The sequence below is a fragment of the Solea senegalensis genome, linkage group LG12 (assembly GCF_019176455.1).
Source record: "Solea senegalensis isolate Sse05_10M linkage group LG12, IFAPA_SoseM_1, whole genome shotgun sequence".
Classification (NCBI taxonomy): domain Eukaryota; kingdom Metazoa; phylum Chordata; class Actinopteri; order Pleuronectiformes; family Soleidae; genus Solea; species Solea senegalensis.
In genome coordinates, this window is record NC_058032.1 from 20765620 (window position 1) to 20780314 (window position 14695).

At 40.5% G+C, this 14695-nt stretch overlaps 1 pseudogene; it reads left to right on the forward strand.

Moving 5' to 3' along the window:
• Positions 1 to 14283, forward strand: part of LOC122778817 — a 52700-nt pseudogene extending 38417 nt beyond the window's left edge.
• The last annotated feature ends 412 nt before the right edge of the window (positions 14284 to 14695 follow it).

Consider the following 14695-nt stretch of genomic DNA (forward strand, 5'->3'; position numbering starts at 1 on the left):
CAACTAAAAGATATAAACTTTGTAATAGACATTTGTTAGTGTTATCTAGTAACACTGGTAATTTAATTACATATTAGCATATTATTCATGACTCTGTGTGTCAGTTTGTGTGTTTCAAGAAAATGAAATGTTTGATTCCCTTCATTTTTTACTCTCTATCCTCCTTTGCTGTGTCTTCTCTCTCACTGCACCAGGTGGAGAAGGAATCACAGAATCACCCAGAGAACAAGCCCCAACATCTCCTCCACCTCCTCCTCCTCACACACACATTTCTTCATGTTGCCTTCACGCCTGGCTGAGAATATTTTAGAACTCGATGTGTCAGGGAGAACAGAGAGAAATTCAAGATGAGACAGGACTCCCCTCTGTCTTCCCCCCTGCTCCTCGTGTCTCCCTGTGGATGTCAAGCACTTTGTGACACCACTGTTCTACTAATCGGTTTGATTGCTACCCTCGTTCTCCCTCCTGTACATCTTCTCCAGTGAAACACACAGAGTGCAGATGATTTGAGTTAAAACCAGTGTGAAGCGAAGAAGAATGTCTTTATTGCTTTGACTCCCGTCAGTTTGTGTGTTCACACATTTTAACGTGGGTGTATATATATATACGTGTACTTTTTCCATACCGCTGTTGTACACTTTATTTGCCGGTGAGTGAGATTACATGCGTGAACACATGAAACAAAAACAAGCGTGTATCTTTCACATCTGCACTTAGGGGTGAGCACTGGTGAACATTTACATGAGATGCATGCGCACTTGCAAGTGTTTGAGCCTTCTGGTGTGGGTTTAGGTGAGTGTGTGTGTGCATGCTAAGGGTGATGGGTGTCACATGCCCACGCACACACAGACGTGGGCGAGTGACACCCTCTCTGTGTGCTTGTTGTTCAGTTCAGTTCAGATTTGCCTTAACAATAAAGGAGATTTTAAGATTTCTTTATCAACAAACGAGCTGGAAGAAGCAGAAGGGGGAAAAAAGTAGATACAATCTGAAAGAACGTCTGTTTTTAGCGTTGATAAACTCAACTGAATCAATGTGTGAAAGTGTTTAATATTGCGCATGTGGACATCCAGGTGCAGAGAAGAGATAAATATTTTAAAACACTATGACTGTTTCTCCAAACCAATAATTACCAGAAAGCATTCAATTCTAATTGATTTTGACTCATTTACAAGTTCAGGGATTACCTGGCAAAGCTGACTAAAATGTACTTTTGTCTCATTTTTGACATATGAGACAAATTTGCTTTTCTGGTCTGGTTCCAAATTTCTCCAAATTGTTTATTTTGTCAGTGAGTGATAAAATAATCATTTCAGATTGGCTAGATCCCAACAACAACATTAGTGTCTGAAAGACCTACATTTAGCCATGTTCTACCAAAACAGATCCGCCCCCAGTGATTGGCTCAGTGTGTGAAAGCTAAAGAATAATGAGAATATGAATGTTCCCTCATATTTCTAGACTTCATCATCTTTTATGTGCACAACCAAAAGCAACACATGAACTTTGGGATTTAAAATAAAAATAAAAACATACTCACAAATGTTGACCAAAAAAAAAATCTGATATCTAAAACAGTGCAAGGGTTGGGCATCGTTTGAGTTTGAACGATTCCGGTTCCGATTCCTTGTTTCAATTCCGGTTCCTAACGATTCTCGATTCCGATTTTTTTGGTTTGTTTGATATTCTGCACCAGGTTAGCCCATCGGTGGGTACCTGTAGCATCAGGTTACTGTATACACTGAGGATATGTACACTCACACATTGCATTGAGTAACAGACACGTGTGCGATAGGTGTGCTGATGCAAAAACCTCAATGTGCATGGACTTTGTATTTAAACTTGTTGCACGTCAAATTCCTGAACGCAACATAAGAGATTAAAAGAACATATGTGGTACGGGTAACAGATAACACTGAAAATATACAGTATACTTTAATTCATCTAACGTGCAAATCTTTATACAGTGAGAAAATATTCTTATACCTGTTCCATTACATTTTCATATTATTGTCTTATTCTGTCTGAGTGACTCTAACATGTGTCTATATAAAATGAATGGTGAGGGTTTACCAGTGTTGGTTGGCTTCATTTCCCTCCATGACCCTCAAAAGACTTGTCTTTTTCTAGTGAAAAAAATGTGGTTATAATTTCCCTCCTAGTTCACCTTTATTTAAGCAGAGGAATCACTATGTACAAATTAACACGGCATGAAAGTCAACACAACACATCACCATAAGAAGAAACCTGCTCTTTATATACTGCTCAGTCAAGCACAGGATTGAATATTTTATTTTCTTCCATTGAAATTCACACACAGCTCTGTCATTGGTTGCGCTTTGAAAGATCAGAGGACATTGAGGTCAGAGTCCAAAGAATTTTGGCAGTTTGCCTCTCCTAGGGTAGCCGGGTTGTCCACGGTTTACCACTGGCCGTGTGTGAACAGCTTCAAGGTCCTTTAGGAAGAGGACACAGGTACAGAGAGATCAGAGACAAGAGAATGACTGTGTTAATGACTGAGGTTAAACTAATCACTCTTAAGGGAAAACTGGCTCATTACAACAGCAGGGACAGGTTGTAATTAACCATTGGAAAACACATGAGAAGCTGATAATACTGTGATTAATGATTAAATGTACAAAAAACAAAAGACAGTATGTCCTCAGTGACAGATGACAAATTGAAATTTTGGTTGAGACAGTGAAAGCGTTGGTGGCTCTGAAAGACAACGAGGTCTTTGACCTTTGCACATCAGAGTTGTTGCTTGTGGAGCTGATGATAATCTGATGAGGAGTAGATGATTTTGCTGAGCACATGGCTCTACTTTTCCTGAGAGCGAATTTGCGACATCATAACCCTTCAGTATAAAGCATTGTTGCTGGTTACACTATTAGCTCATAGCAACATTTCTCTGACAGCCCACATTAGCTGACCTCACAGCACCTTATTTGCATTCATATAGAAAATTGTATTCATTTATTTTTGCTTTAATCCACCATTCCCATCCTACCCTTCCTGCTTCCTCTGTAAACCACTTTAAAACCCACCTCCACTTGAGCAGGGGTTGAAAGTAAGTTTTTCTAAGCAATTGAATATCAGGCCAGAACCTGATTTATTTCTACTAAACATTTTTCTTCTGAACTATCCAGTCTTGTACAAACAGACTAATTTATTAAATGTATGATCTGGAAAAAATTTGCCACCCTTTGTAAAATGTCAAAAAATGCTCTTAAACTTAAACATATGGGTAAAAAACTGAAGTGTAAATAAATGAACCGTTTAATACACAAGGGTAAACCACAATCATTTGGTAAATGTGTGTGCACAGTACATATTCTTTATAAATAGATTCTGCATGGACTGGATTGTGTGCACAACTCTGTTTAACGCAGCACTAGCTGTCCAAATTAACGGTCAGGATAGAAATGACACGTCACACAATGACGCGATGAAACACAAACCAAACAATACAGTGTGTGAGTGTCAGCGGAGAACGGTGAGTGGTGGAGAAAATCAAACGTTCAAGGCTGCACCGTGATCTTTTAAATCCACTGTGTAGCTCCATTAGTGGTGGAGCAAAGCTTGTCAATAAAACTCAGACCATCTGCAAGCATTGTTTAAAGCTCACATAGACCGGAAGCTCCAATTAATGCTGCATTTGTGTGTGTATCTGCATCATTAGCTCGTTTATGAAACCCTAAAGTTTCAGAACAACAGTTCAGTCACTGCTGAGAAAATAGTGTTGTATTGTTTTCCTGGGCTCTGCAAAGTGGATCGGCACTTCCTTAATTTGATGTCGTCATCAGAAATCCTCACCACTCCTCTCACCACTGTAGCGCCTCCTGGTGCGGGCACTAGTCCGGGCACATCCGGTTGCGTAAATTCAACCGCAGAAGAAGAAGAACTACTCTCATTGTAGCTGCCAGAGGGGGAGCTGTGTATCTGAGAGCTGGCCTATCTATTACGTCACTTCCAGGTACCTGGCCAATCACAGGACAGTGGGAAAGCTCTTGTTGGCTGGCCAATGTTCTGGGGGGGTGATTTTGGTCTGAAACAGCGCGGCTGACGAGAGCGTCAGTGAGGAGATATTTTGCAGCGACTAGGAGGTTTTTAACCATGAAAACAAGTTAATATATGTAAGTAGACCTCCATAACTAACATATATTTGCGATACGACTCCAATGAAACGCACATTGGAGTTCACTAGGTCGTATGCAGGATTTACGACCTATGTCTACGTTTTCAAAACCAGTGCCCCTTGTGGTTGTATACATGACAGCAACCTGGTACTTTGGAAGTGGTATCTAGTAGCTTCGCCAAGGTCACCACTGGCAGTCAGCTCAGTGACGAGAGCACTGCACTCAAGTGTGGTTGACAAGGGTTTGGCTCCCTATACCACCTTTTTAATTTTTACTGCCTAACCCTGTCTTTTTTGCCCTAACCCTAACCTCAGTAACACTTGTGCATATTCAAGTTGTAAAATACCACACCAGTGTAATGAAACGTACATATAGGTCGTATGCAGGAATTACGACCTATGTCTACGTTTTCAAAACTAGCGCCCAAAACGACCCATAGTTATGTTTCAGGGGTTGGAAAAAACGACCCATAGTTACGTTTCAGTTGGAGGACAGATTGTGTTTAATGCAGGTTAAGTCTGCTCACAGTAACACATCTAACATGAATGCCCTTTTACACCTGCATCACCCACATCTGGTCTGCTCACAAAGATTAGCAGATTTGCAATTTCATACACAGTTCAAGTCAAGCCACTAAAGTCAGAATGTAGTTTATTGTGGAAAATTTAAATTGAAAAATATTCATACCAAACATGTCAGTTAATTGTCAATTAGTATAGTTACAGAATGTATTGAATCAGTTCCTATTGTTCTATGATTTTTTCATTTTTGTGAAGATCAGGAAAACATTTAAAAATGTCAGATTTTTTTAAATAATCTGCCTGGCCAAATACTGATGCTTGCGGCGCAGTTTTGGCCCAGAGGCAGCCATTCACTGACCAGTGGTTTAGAGTGTCAAAGACGTTAGAGTATGATGTATATCCCACACCTTTCTCCCAGAAGCTGTTATAACAGCCACACTGGGAAATACACTGCCTGGCCAAATAAAAAAGTCGCCACCTGGATTTAACTCAGCAAATAGGTAAGGGGTTGCAGCAGTTGGTCAGGTCTAGGTTCAGCAACATTATGTGCCTGAAGAATGACTACATGAATGTACTGAATGACCATACTGAATGGATTATTCCATCAATGCATTTTTTTCTTCCCTGATGACATCAGGCTCAAATTGTGAAAGAGTGGTTCAGGGAGCATGAGACATCATTTTCACACATGGATTGGCCACCACAGAGTCAGACCTTAACTCCATTGAGAATCTTTGGGATGTGCTGGAGAAGGCTTTGCTCAGTGATCTGATTCTTCCATCATCAATACAAGATCTTGGTGAAAAATGAATGCAACACTGGACGGAAATAAATCTTGTGACATTGCAGTAGCTTATGGAAACAATGAAACAGAGTGCCGTAATCAAAGCTACGGCACCAGCTCTACTCACCTCGGCACGGTTTAAGTAGTGTTTCCACTGCATAGTACCTGCTTTAGAAACTGCTCCTGTGAGGTTCCAAAAGCGTGCTGAGTAGGTACTATGCGATGATTGGTTCAGACTGCCGGCCACTGACTAGCCAGAGTGCTAACACAGAAATCAAGCTGAACTGTAGATCAGTTAAAACTACTTAACAATCCTAAAAACGTGGGTTAAGCTCCAACAACTACCAGGTGTATTTAGGGAGAGCACTGCTGATCGCCAGTGGCATCACAAACCCTGCCGCTGTATTCAGTGACTGTGTCAGACAGAGTCTGTGCTCCAGTCATATAGGAAGTACTGAACAAATATTTTTAATTAACTGATTCTAGTGATTTACAAGTCACTAGTCACTCATTTGTGTGTGTGTGTGTGTGTATAAAATGAAGTCACCGCAATTTCACGCAGCCGTGTAGTGATGACTCCGCCCACGTTGAGTAGGTACTTTTTTGTAGTGAAGATGCAACCTAAACCGTAGTAGAGCCGCTGAAAATACGCCATTAGAGTGCACCAAAGCAGCTGAATGTCGCTTCTCTACATGTTTATTGAATAGCAAGTTATGGTATTGATATTGATAACTTAAACATAGTTCCTCAAAATCCTCTCCTTACTGATCATTATTTACTCACATTTAATTGTACAATAATGAACTACAATAATATAAATAAGAAATACAGCTACAGCCAGTGCCTGTCTGATAATAATATTAATACTAAGAAAGAGACAGTGCAACCTTTATTCTAATGCGGTGCCATATGTCAGTACATCTGAAGGTACCTTTTGTGATTTTACTCCCGCCCTCATAGATAACCTTGTTGATAGTACAGCAGCCTCACTGCGTACTACATTAGATCGTGTTGCCCCTCTGAAAAAGAAAGTGGTGAATCAGATGAGACGAGCACCATGGTTTAACTCCAATACTCGTGCTCTTAAACAGGCGTTACGTAGATTAGAACGAAAATGGCGTTCCAATAACCTAGAGGAATTTTATATAGCCTGGAAAGATGGTTTTGTAGCTTACAAAAAAGCCCTACACAAAGCTAGAGCTGCCTATTATTCTTCTCTAATTGAAGAAAATAAGAATAATCATAGGTTTCATTTCAGCACTGTAGCCAGGCTGACACAGAGCCACAGCTCCACTGAACCATCTGTTCCTTTAACACTGAGCAGTGATGACTTTTTTGTGAATAAAATAACATCAATTAGAAAAAAAATTGATCATCTCCTCCCTCATATTGGGACTGACTCATCTTCTAGCACAAGAGCTTTAGAAGCACCAGGTGCACAGTTAGACAGTTTCTCCCCTATAGATCTCCCTGAGTTAACATCATTAGTTACATCATCCAAGCCATCAACCTGTCAGTTAGATCCTATCCCCACCAAACTGTTTAAAGATGTTTTTCCTTTAGAACAGCTCAATATTGACTCAAATTAATCTATCCTTATTAACTGGATATGAGCCCCAAACGTTTAAAATAGCAGTTTGTGGCAGTGGGGTATGGTTAGAGCGGCGACTGCTGGAGGAGAGGGAGGAGTGGCTCAGCCGGTGATCAGACCGCTAGACAGAATCAGGTAATCAGTCAGCTATATAAGCACACTTGTAACCTGGTTCTGGTCTCTTGCAGTAGGATGGGTCCGGAAGGAGGAAGCAGGAGCGAGGAGAGAGAGAGAGAGGGAGAGAGAGAGAGAGAGAGAGAGAGCGTCTACGACGGCATTTTTATTTCTGTATGTTTGGTGGACTTTTTCTGTTGGACGCAAATAAAAGATTATTTTCCACCACCCTTCCTGTGAGTGGGGAAGCTCACACAGTTCTTGACCCTTCTGAAAAAAGTGACCCTTGACCCAGATGTTTTAGCTAATTACCGACCTATAACTAATCTTCCCTTTGTTTCTAAAATCTTAGAAAAGGCAGTTGCTAATCAATTATGTGAATATTCAGTTTGCATTGCAGTTAATTCAAAATGCTGCAGCATAAGTTCTGACAGGAACTGGAAAGAGAGACCATATAACTCCAGTGTTAGCTTCTCTACACTGGCTCCCTGTACAGTTTAGAATTCAATTTAAAATCCTCCTCCTCACGTACAAAGCACTTAATGGTCAGGCCCCTTCATACCTGAAAGACCTAGTCTTACCCTATCACCCTAATAGACCACTTAGGTCACAAAATACAGGTTTACTTGTGGTTCCCAGAGTCTGTAAGAGTAGAATGGGAGGCAGAGCCTTTAGTTACCAGGCTCCTCTCCAGTGGAACCAGCCTCCAATGACATTGGGTATCGGTCCCGATATTAAAGAAAATTCTAGATCGGGTATCGTGACAATGGGCCGATCCATAGCATCGTATCTGATCAACACGCTGTGCTGAAAGCCACATAGTTTTCAAAATGAAGTGAGCGAAAGGATCGATTTTCTAGAACTTTTTCACACTACCTCAGCCAACAAACTCCACAACTACTTGCAAAACCTGCGCAGCAAATGTTACAAAGGGCGGTCATTGGTATGGATGGGTAACTGCTGGCAGTTGTCGGGGACAAGGGATTCCGGCTGCTAATGAGCCACCTGGAGCCACGGTACAACATTGTAAGACGAAAATATTTGTCCGAGACAGCTCTACCTGAACTGCACGGTAAAGTGTACAATCACATTTTAGAGAAGATAAAAGATATCAAAGCTCTGAGTTTCACTACAGATATCTGGAGCTCTGACGTTTCCCCCCTGTCACTTTTAAGTTTAACGGCACACTGGCTGGATGAGAGTTACGTGCCACACAGTGCAATGTTAAACACAACAAACTTCTGTGGGTCACACACCAGTGATTGCAGTTACCCTAATGGAAATGTTTGACAAGTGGCAAATTCCTTTGAGCAAAGTTTATGTGATTCTGAGGGACAACGCCAGCAACATGCGAAAGGTGATGGAGAACATGAGAGTGCGTAGTCTAGACTGTGTTGCACATACAATGCATCTCGTTGTGAATGAGGGACTTCTATTTAGAAGCTATTGGTTTATTCAGCTGCTTTTGTGTTGGATGTTAAAATCATTTTTGTACTAAACAGTCAGTTCTTTGTTAATGGTTTACATTAACAAAGAACTGACTGTTGAATAATAATAACTAATTTGAATGTCTATCAAGCTTGTGAAACTATTGGTTTATTTAAGATTGCTGTACTGGTGCACAGTTATTAAATAAGTAATTCAGTATATTTCTATCTGTTTCTATGTTTTTTTTAAAACTAGGAAAGAAATGTTTAAGTCAAGTCTGATGTTGCCTTGCACAAAGAATGATCCCAGTCTTTTTTACACAATGAGAAATAACATTTTTTACCAAAATGATGCACTGTTATTCTGTATCGGATCGGGATTGGCCGATTCTAAACCTTTAGATATCGGTATCGTGGTGAAAAAGGGGATTGGTGCATCCCTACTACAGAGAGCTGCACACAGTGCTAATCGACAGCATCATACACAGATCAGGAATTGATTTGAAGATCACAAGCGACTGCTGTTTGTTGCATTGCTGGGTGCACAACTGTTCATAAAGTTCAAGCAGACATTTCCCAAAGCAGTGCTCAGGAGACAGGATGAGAGCTACGGCGCACAGTTTGACCTGAGCAGACTCCGAGCTGAGCTCAAGGTGATGTACTGCATGACAAACTTTAAGGGAAAGAGTCCAAGTGACCTACTGACATTTCTGAGGAGCACGGGATTTGCAGTCAGCATGTCACAACTTTACGCCCTCACATGCTTGATCGTGACAATATCAGTGTCCACTGCATCAGTTGAGCAATCTTTCTCAGCTCTGAAGCACATCAAAACGTATTCATGGAATACACCCGGACAAACACGACTCTCTGGACTGGAATCCATTGCCATAGAGAAGGAGCTGCTCATTCGTCAAGCAGAATACGCAATTGTATGAGGTAATTAAAAGATTCATCTGAAAGGTTCGGAGGATGGATTTCATTTACAAGTAATAGGTGAGTGTTACTTCTTACTGCTTAGGTGAGATACAGTTATTGTGGTGTCTTATTTTATATATATATATATATTTATATTATTATTATACATTTTATTGAATCCGTTGAATTCGCGCAAACTCCCGGGGAACCTTAAGTGCAAGGGCGTCAGTTTGGGGACAATAACCATAAGCTTGAGTGTGGTTTGAAAAGTGCTGTGTACAAGCATTCATCCATTTGATTGAGCCTGGGGCCCTGCAGCACACGCCTGCTATAAACCCGGTGTCAACATTACTGTGGGTGAACAGCTCTTTCCAACAAAGGCGAGATCCAGCTTCATCCATTACAAGACAAATTTGGCATCAAGTCCTGGCTTGCTGCTGATGTTGATACTAGATATGTGGTGAATGTTGCGACATACCTGGGAAGAGAAGAGACGCGGAGGCCAGCTCAGACTCGGAGACAGTGTGGTGTTGGTATTGGCAGAGCGTTACACAGGAAAGGGCTGGGACATCACTAAAGAAAACTTTTTTACTTCACTTGAGTTGGCAAAAATATTACAAGCCAAGAAAACGAGCCTGGTTGACACAGTCAATAAAATCAGAAGAGAGCTTCCTCCGCACGTACAGATGTAAATGCCGCTGTTCATCACACAGGTGCTGAAAAGTGACAACGCATCACTCACTGTCTACCAGGGCAAAACCTAACATAAACATACTGACATAATGGCGCACAATAAATATGGAAAACTGAACTATATGGTTGCATAACAGTTGGTTGGTTGTCACTGGGATGCAGAGCTGGAGTTCAGTAGTGTGACAGCTTCAGGAATGAAGCGTCCTCTGAACCTGCTGCCTCGGGTGCAGAAAGACCTGTAACGCCTCCTGCCATGCAGCGTCACTTACCAGTCGAGCACTGTGTTCGTCATCTGCCTCAGCTTGACGGCACCTTGTCTCACTCACAGTGCTGTGTGATTGAGAGGGGGAGTGGCTACAGTAGAGCGGCGAAAGCCAATGTATATTTAACGATTTTAGCAATATATTTAACGATATCTTTTGCATTACTTATCCAAACAACATCAAACTGGCCCGTAGCAAGACACCAAATCAATCAGATCATCAGTTTGAGAGATATGCGAATAACACACAAAGACACAAAGACAGACAAGACAGACAAGACAGACATTCCTGGAATTTATAGATAGATGTAGCACTTTTTTTTCTTTTCATTAAAATACGACCTCTAAACGTTTTTTTTATCACCAGCCACCACTGATTCCTACATAGGTAGTATCTTTAGTATAGTAGTATTTATGTCCCTTTGCGTATTGTATTATGTCACAGTTTCTTTGGGCTGTTTTGATTCGCGAGCGAGAAGTCGCTTTCGACAGGCGCACCGGACACAGGAATTATGGTGGTTTCGCCCCAGTCAGGGTAGGTTGTCAGGGTAGATTTCCCCAAAACTCCTTATGACTGTTTCATGAGCAGTTTGGAAATTCAACCCTCCATACCCATGCAGAGCTGTCAGTGGCACCACATCTCGCTGCGCGTCCAAGCTACAAATTCATTGGTCTACGTGGGTGACATGACCACATGAGGACATGGGAAACTCACGACTTGATTAAATAAAAACACATTTTAAAGAAATGAGTTTATAGTTAGGTTCACTTGTTAACATAATATCTCAGGTATCTGAATATTTAATACTTAAACAGTGATATTATTTTTAATACCGGCTAATGTAAACCCTGGTGCCAACATGCTCTTCTATGTCAAGTGAGGTCTTTCCAAAAGCAGCACAACTGTGGGCAGATGTATTTATCCTCCACAACAGGTGGTGAGCAATCAACAATCACTGCAGCTGCAGGACAGCCAGTCATCAGTATGACCGTCACCACACACAGCAGCACGAGACACACCAAAAGTTCAACCTGAAACTATGACTCACTCACAGAGAATTAAAATGACAGAGCTGGGAACTTTTGTTTGAAGTAAAAATGACAGTGACTTTGTCATTTCTGCTTCAACCACACACACTTTATTCATATTATTTGGCAGCATTTATGAATTACAGCAGTGGGAAGTGAAGTGAAACGATAATGGCCGGTCATGTCATGTTCATGAGTCATGTTTTTCTACCAATGAACTTCTGCACCATCCTGCAGCCAAACTTACAGGTGCAGTTATTTATTCCACACTAAAATGCAGGAGTTATTTAAATGTTGTGAATGTGAAGTCTGAATGATTTTTTTAAACTGCCACAGTCTGGTGCCATCGCTCAAGTAGACAATAATGACTATGGTCCCGACTAGAATATTTCTGAAATCAACATATTCCTTATTACTCTACCAGGTTGTCACTGATTACATTTACATGGACACATAATCTGACCTTCCTTATTCAGAATATGTTTTACATGACTATGTTTACATTGATAATAATTAAATATCACATTCATATTCACAGTTGCAGAGAATACTCTGGTTGAGTCATGTCTGCATTACTCCCCCATGTTGAGACAAGTCACAATAGGACATTATATAATATTAACATAATGAAACATTATAATCTGTTTTGTCTCATTTCTTATGTCAGTATTGTGAAGTTGACCTCTGTTATTACACCCAGATTCAGTTGCACTCATTCATTTGTAATTTTGATTCAACATCATCCTGTGTTCCATCATCCTTTGACTGCTTGGTCTACAACACCCTCACATTGTTGAAAGTCTGTTGCTCTATTTTCTAGTTCACATAACTTACATACCAGTGAGTTCAGGCCCACTCCAATGTGTCATCAGTGTGTGTAATAAAATTGTGTACTAATTAATATTTTTTACAAATTGGTGGGTTGTTCTGCAAATGTACCTAATGAATTCAACATTGACAGCAACATGTGTTGTAAGTGGTTAGATAACTAAATATCAGAGGCAATACATTGGAAAAAATGGACCTTAGTTCAGATAAAAAGCTAAAACATCCACCAATGAAATCCAGTTACACAAAAGTGAATAATTATTATTTTTTTAATTTAGATACTTTATTAATCCCCTTAGGGAAATTATTCTCTGCATTTTGACCCATCCTAGAATTAGGAGCAGATGAAGATGATGAAGACATTCATTTGCTTAAAGAGGCAGAAGAGGGAGGGTCCACCTCATTCACTCATTTAAGTTTCTTAGTAAATCATAACACTGACATTATTCATTAGGGATGAGCTGGTATGATATTCATTAGCAGTTTGAGTCTAGACAAAAATCCCAGGATTAGATAACCCCCCCCAAAAAAAGGACAAGTCAAATCAAATATGAGTCACAAACCCTAAATGTGGAGTGTCACGTTTTCGATTGTAAATCAAACATTGATTGAAACAAGTTCACGATCCTGTCGTTCAAAAGCAAAGGTGGAATCAAGTACTTAGCCACGCCCAGTGTGACTACCTTCTGGCGTCCCAGAGGGAGAAAAACAGTGTTGTGGTTGTAGCGATTGTACCACAACTACACGTTACCTCCCCCCGCTAACTGCTAGCTGCTGCCAACTGATTTGGGCAACACATCGACCAAACTCAAAACCCCTCCAGCGCTCACATTGTCAACAAGACCATCACAGTGTGTAAAATATGTTACACATGTGCAGCAAAGTACAGGACATCTCCACATGCATTATAAGGACATAAACAACGCGTTGTTGCAGGCAGCACTTCCGTCCTCATTTGGAGCCAAACGTTCTCAAAATTCTACTTGTGCTAAAGCAATAACTAGAGCTATAGACATGTTTGTAGCAATCAAATGATGTCACAAGACAGTGATAAAAGAGTGGACTAATGGCAAAATGTGAATGCAGTAGCTCCTGTTTGACCAGAGAGAGGCAGTAGATGAGGCATTTGTCTACCAGAGCATTTATCATTTTTTAGTATTTGACACTAAAATGTGAAATTTTTGCAAAATGAATGTGGTTTAGGGATTTAGTTACACTTTAAAGTAGGGCTGCATGATGTATCGTTTGAACATCGTCATCACCATGCGTGCATGTGCGATAGTCACATAATAGGACGTGCAATGTTTTCTCTTTTTTTTAGAACATTTTGCTTCAGAAAAGCATCTTTGAACCAGCGCATTGCTCTGCTCTGCTCTCACAGCTCACAGTCAGCCCCCTGTCCCCTATGCACATGCTGTCCCTCACACACCACACTGAAGATGAGCGATAAACAAGAGGGAGAGACTGTGGCAACATCCAGACGGAAACGACACAAAAGGTAAACAATCTTTTTTATCTTCTATTTTCCCTGTAAACACGGCGTTGTTTCAGGAAATATGTCCGTCCACACAAACTCAAAACACTGTAGTACAGGACTGTAACATTACACCAAACACAGAAGAAGAAGACATTATATACATTATAGATAACAGAAATAATGTCTGTTTAAACATTTTGTGTTGTTTCTATGCACATTTAAAGACTTTACAGACCAACAGTGACTTTTCTTTTATTTAAAAAGCAACAACAACAACAAATTTACTGACTTTCTGTCATAAACCTAAATACTTTCTGAGAAGGAATAAAAAATTCTGCCGCACAAGTGAGATCCATCTAACTTTATTTACTGTGGGCAGAGAGTCGGACACACCCACACACCGAAGCACAGTAGGAGTGCAGCGTGCAGCGCTGTATAATAGGTTTTGTTTTCTCTTTATGTCACACTTTTTTGTTTGTTCACAGATGAACCCCATCTGATGAGAATTCTTGTTTTGTGTTAATATCGCAATAAATATCGCAAAAAGCCCCACTTTAAAGCATGTATGATTAAAACTAGGTAGTAAATGCATCAGCATGGTCCTATCTCACTTATAGTATGTGAGATATGGAGGTGTTCTTACAAACATGAAGTCGTTTTTATGGTCAAAAACCTCCGAGTCGCTGTAAATGTCTCATCACTGACGCTCTCGCCAGCCGCACTGTTTCAGACCAAAACCACACCCACAGAACACGGCCTGTCTTGTGATTGGCCAGGAAATGTCATTTGATTCACACATAAAACTAGTTTCCAGAACAGCCTTCTTCCACCTGCGGAACATTATGAAAATTAGAAACATTCTGTCTTTACAGGATGCTGAAAAACTAGTTCATGCTTTTGTTACATCTAGAT